Source organism: Hevea brasiliensis, chromosome 11 (assembly GCF_030052815.1).
Source record: "Hevea brasiliensis isolate MT/VB/25A 57/8 chromosome 11, ASM3005281v1, whole genome shotgun sequence".
Taxonomy (NCBI): Eukaryota; Viridiplantae; Streptophyta; class Magnoliopsida; order Malpighiales; family Euphorbiaceae; genus Hevea; species Hevea brasiliensis.
Window position 1 is genome coordinate 15,302,030 of NC_079503.1, and position 6,047 is coordinate 15,308,076.

Genomic DNA, 6,047 nt, shown 5'->3' on the forward strand with positions numbered 1-6,047 from the left:
CTTGAATGACCTGTGCACTTATGGTTGGGCCACATCAAGTTTTTGGCACCGTTGCTAGCGAGTTGTTTGTTTAAGATTGAATTCTTGATTATTTTAGTTATTCATAGATTTTATTCTTATATTATCTTTTCACTTTGAGGTTAATTGTTCTTTTTAGGTACTTTTTGATCTTTTATAAGAAGAGCCAACAGCAAAAGTGACACATCTCTCTTATTCAATCCTGAAATTGAGAAGTTTTGTAGAGCCAACAAGAAGGAAACCAGAAGAAGAAAAGAAGCTTTGAGAGTAGTTGAAGTTGAGATAGAAATGGCTGAGAAAAGAGTTAGAATTGGTGGTGGTGGTAATGGTGTAAACAATCAGAACAATGAGAATGATGCTCATGGGGAAGAAGTTGTCAATGCTAATGTGCCTAAGGGAAGTATGATGGATCATCCATTCCCTCATTTTGATGATTAGAGAAATAGCATAGTAAGACTAAGAATTAATGAAAATAGCTATAAGATGGATTATGGGGTACTTCAAATTATTCAGAATTCTCAATTTAGAAGTCATCCTTCAGAAAACCCACACACCCATCTTAAGAAGTTTGCTATGATTTATGATATGCAAAAGCAACCAGGAGTGTCTAATGATGCAGCAAGGCTAAAATTATTCCCATTCTCTTTGAAGGATAGAGCTTTGGATTAGCTTGATTCTCTACCTCATAATTAAATCACAAATTGAGAGTAGCTCACTGATACATTCCTTGCCCAATATTTCCCACCCGGAAAAACTCAAGAATTAAAGAATCAAATGATTACTTTTTGACTTAGAGAGGATGAGACTCTTTATGAGTCATGGATGAGATGGAAGGAGTTGGAGAGACAATGTCCACATCATGCCATTCCAAAATGGGTGGTAAATTAGAATTTTTATACAAATGTTACTCCTGCAATTAGAGGGATCATTGATGCTCAAATTGGAACGGAATTCATAATTAAGCATGAGGATGAAGCTTATGAGCTTTTAGAGAAAATTGCAAAGAATACTCATCTGCGAAGTAGTCCAAAAGGGCCAGCTCCAACTTAAAAGATGTAAGCAGCTGGGATGTATGAACTTGATCCTTTCAACATGATCAATGCTAAATTTGATGCACTCACCACTATCCTTGCTAAGAAAATGGAGGATTTAAGTATGTTAGTCACTTCATCATCTTCTAAAAGTTCTCAATAAGTTGTTTATGCAGAAGGAACAATGAGTTGTGGAGTTGACTATAGAGAACAAGTTTCCTATTTTGGGAATTATGGGCAAAAATAGATGGGAAATCCTTACTCTCATGCATATAATACAGCTTAGAAGAACCATCCCAATTTTTCATGGGAAAATTAGCAAAATCAAGCTTCAACTCAGAACTTTCCACCATAACAAAAAGGGCATCCATAACAGCCTAGGCAACCACCACTTGGTTTTCAATAAAGGAATACAAATTCTGAACCTTTACCAAAACAGCAAGAACAAGGTTTTACAACTGAAGCTCTGTTATAACAAATACTTGCTAATCAAACTAAGCATGATGAAGAGATGAGAGTGATGAAAGTGAGGCTGGAACAAATGCAAACACATAATAGGATGCTGGAAAATCAGATTGCACAATAAACATGCTCATCAAGTCCCAAATCTATGGGGAAACTTTCGAGTAAGATAGAAAACCAAGGAAGCAATGTCATGCCATCACACTAAGGAGTGGTAAAATTGTGCATGGTGATGAGATTGCGAAGAGTGAGAAGAGAAAAGATGAGAAAGTTGAGAAGAAGAATGAGAGTGATGCTTCACAAGAAAAAGATGTTAAGGGAGATGAAAAATAAGAGAGTAAAAAGAAAGAAAGTATAAGAAAAGGCAAAGATAAGAGTGAAGAGAAAGAGGAGAAATACATACCTCCAGAGCCTTACAAGCCACAACTTCCTTTTCCATAATGGTTTCAAAAAGCAAGATTGGACAAACAATTTGAGAAGTTCCTAGAAGTGTTGAAGAAGCTATACATTAATGTGCCTTTTATTGATGCTTTTTCCCAAATGCCCTCTTATGCAAAGTTTCTAAAAGAAATCCTCTCAAACAAAAGAAGACTTGAAGATCATAAGACTTTAGCCTTAATAGAGAAATGCAGTGCTATTCTCCAAAGGAAACTTCTTCCAAAGCTAAAAGATCCAGGGAGTTTTTCAATTCCATGCCACATTGGGGAATCATGTTTTACAAAAGCATTATGTGATTTAGGGGCTAGTGTAAGCCTTATTCCCCTCTTGATATATGAAAAGCTCAACATGGGAGATCTTAAGCCAACACACATTTCTCTTTAGTTAGCAGACAGGTCAATTAGGTATCTAGAAGGGATTATGGAGAAAGTCCCACTCAAGGTTGGAAAATTCTATATCCCAGTTGACTTTATCATTTTGGACATGGAAGAGGATTCTCATATGTTAATCATTTTGGGAAGGTCTTTGCTAGCTACAGCAGAAGCATTGATTAATGTCAAAGGTGAAAAGCTCACTCTTAGAGTTGGAGAGGATGAATTAGTTTTCAACATTGGTAATGCCAAGAAGAAGCAACATCAAGATGTAGACTTTTGCTTGAGAGTTGATATAGTTGATGAGTTAGTGGAAAAGCATTTTAGAAAGAGTTATCTGAAGGTTTCTCTTGAAAATTGTCTTGTTCATAGAGGAAGTATTAATGATGAAAAACCAAAAGTGGCAGCCTTTGCACAACATTTGAAGAGTAATCCACTTTGTCTTATAGCACCAATCTTTCAAATTGTGGAAGTAGAGAAAAGTGAAGTCAAGCAACCATCTCTCAAAGAAAAAGATGCACCAAAGGTTGTTAAGAAAGAAATTGTTGGATTTTTAAACAAAGCAACATGGATTTTCTAATGCAATGGAAAGAAGATGAAGTATGGATTCATTGAAGCACATGTTAGGTATAGAGGCAACAAATTCCAATTCCAGCCATTATGAAATATGACAAGGGTCAAGCTAATGACCTTAACTTAGCAATCTTAGGAGGCACTCCAAGTTCCTTTATTTTGTTTTGGTTTATTTTATTTTATTTGTTTTGTTTTGCTTTTTTTTTTTTCAATCACCCATAGATTCAATTTTTGATAATTGTCTCATTTTATTTTGCACAGATGCCAATGAAATGGAAGAGAAGAAACTGCAACATTAGGGAGTATTTCATTCTTTACATGAGTGAATTTTAATATTTCAATTCTTATTTGGCATAGTGTAGAATTTTGATAATTATGCGGCAAGTTAAGTAGTTATTATGAGTCTTTTAATCTTTTGCTGTAAAAAATTTGAATGAATGGTTGTGGTGATGTCCTAAATTTATCTCTTTCATGTTTATTTTGTGGTGAGATATGTGCTTGGATTGAAAAAGTTGAGTGAATTGATAAGTATGTAAATTCTGATTTTGATATGTTTGGATTTGAATTCAGATTCTGAAAATGCATATTCTTTGTTTTTCATTTGATTTGGTGAGATTTTGGATTTTTTGGCATATTTGTTTTCAAAGTGAGAGTGTATTAGCATAATTTGGGAGTTTATTGGTGTGTTAAAACTGCAATTTTGCATAATTGAAGGAAAGTGATACTGTTCGCATGCATAATCCTGTAGATTTTACTATTCATAGAGCAATTTTGCAGAAAATTGATGCTGTTCACATGTATATTTGTGTAAAAATTACTATTCACAGCAGAATTTGATGCTTTAACTTTGCAAAAATAGTGTATTTATTTATGTTTATCTTAATTTTGGTGTTAATAAAGTTCATGCAACTGATATTTTTCATTTCAATTGAGTTTTAGGCACAACAGCTATTTTGGAATGCATTTTTAAGTTTGCAGCACTGTTTATACCTTTTTGTTCATTTCTGCTGGAAACTGCACAACCTGGTGCATAGCTTATATAGTTTTACTGCTACAGGGCTAGATCTGTAGAATTTACTGTTCACAGTGCACATTTCTACAGAATTTCTGTAGAAATTACTATTCATAGTTGTTGTTACACAGCCTATGTACTAACCTATGCAGCAACGCTTTTCTAAGAAATCCATTCACATTAATAGCATTTTTGAGGGATTTTTTTTGACCTTAATTGCTTCTCAATTGCCAATTCTTCACTCAAGGTAAATTCTTCTCCCTTTATACAACAGGTTATACATCACTGCAATCATAAGTAAGCTTTATTTTTATTCTTATACTGTGGGACATTTCATGTCTATTTTATGCAATTACCTATTTTAGTCTTGTGATTTATTAATTTGTTGCACCTTCATTGGCCTTTTGAATTCATTTATTCATTAAATCTTTTTGTTCTATCTTGACATTTATTTTGACATTGAGGACAATGTCCGCTTTGAGTTTGGGGGTGAATATAAGATTTTTGCTTATTTTTGTTTAAAATTTTTTTAAGCATTTTAGTCTAAGTGCATTTCATTTCATACTATACATACATCATACATTAATATTGCAAAAATTTTACACACACACACACACACACACACACATTGTAATACCCTAATTTTTTTATATAAATATTGATATTATTTTAATATTATATAATTAATTTAAGCAGTTCATTACAAAGTAAGATAATTTATAAATAAGTTTATTTTTAGATTATAGTTAATAAATTATTGTACATAATATTAATTTGGGCTTAATCTTAATATTAGCTAAGGAATAAATAATTTTTATATTTGATTACTTTAATATTATTTAGCTATTTTAATATATTTTACAAGATTATTTTGAAGTCTTAGATTTAATTTTTGGAGTATTGAATTTTGATTATAATCTTATATTTCGGCCTTTTCAAATTTAATATAATTACTATTATTATTATTATTATTGCTTGCATTCAGGAGGCTAAATGAGTAGGAGAGAAAAGTAAGGAAGTGAGTAATTCAGGGTACAAACTGTGGTTTACCGAAAAGGAGAAAAACAAGAACGGAGTGGGCATAATCATAGACAGGACATTGAAAGACGCAGTAATAGCTGTGAAAAGAGTAGGAGATAGAATTATACTAGTAAAGCTAGTACTAGAAGGAGAAACAATAAATATAGTTAGTGCTTATGCCCCACAAATAGGACTAGACAGTGAGAGTAAACAAAGGTTTTGGGAAGATATGGATGATTTAATGCAAAGCATACCGAATAAAGAGAATGTTTTCATTGGTGGAGATTTGAATGGGCATGTAGGAAGTGATAGATAAGGTTATGAGAATATTCATGAAGGTTTTGGTTTTGGCAATCGAAATGTGGAGGGAAAAAGCATCATGGATTTTGCTATGGCATACGACCTAATACTAGCAAATACCTACTTTATAAAAAGAGAGTCACATTTAGTGACTTTCAAAAGTGGGCAACATAGAAGCCAAATCGATTTTCTCTTAACTAGGAAGACAAATAGAGCTCTATGCAAGGATTGCAAGGTCATTCCAGGAGAGGCTTTAACAAGGCAACATCGGTTGGTGGTCTTGGATGTCAAGTTTAGGAACAATTCAAGTGAGGTCAGAAGAAATAGTGTAGCTCGAACAAAGTGGTGGGAGTTCAAAGGAGTAAACCAAGTGAAGTTCAAAAATGAGCTTCTCGAGTCCGAAGTATGGAAGCTGAATATGGAGGCCAATGATATGTGGATACAGATGGCATCAAAGATTAGAGAAGTAGCTAGAAAAGTACTTGGAGAGTCTAAAGGACATGGACCACCTTCAAAAGAGAGATGGTGGTGGAATGAGGAAGTACAAAAGGCAGTGAAGAGAAAAAGGGAATGGTATAAGAAATTACCTAAATGTGATAATAATGACGCATATGAACAGTACAAGATAGCAAAGAAAGAGGCAAAAAAGGCAGTTAGTCAAGCAAGAGCACAGGCCTTTGAAAAGTTATATGAGAAACTTGGAACTAAATAAGGGGAGAAAGATATTTATAGATTAGCAAAGAGGAGAGAAAGGAAATGTCAAGATCTCAATCAAGTTAGGTGCATTAAGGATAAAGAAGGAAAAGTGTTGGTGAAAGATGA

At 33.5% G+C, this 6,047-nt stretch overlaps 1 non-coding gene across 1 annotated transcript; it reads right to left on the reverse strand.

Annotated features, from left to right (window-relative positions):
• Positions 1–776: 776 nt before the first annotated feature.
• LOC131170944 (small nucleolar RNA R71) lies at positions 777–884 on the reverse strand. The gene has a single exon (XR_009141707.1). It is a non-coding gene; the product is annotated as a small nucleolar RNA R71 (small nucleolar RNA).
• Between the last annotated feature and the right edge of the window lie 5,163 nt (positions 885–6,047).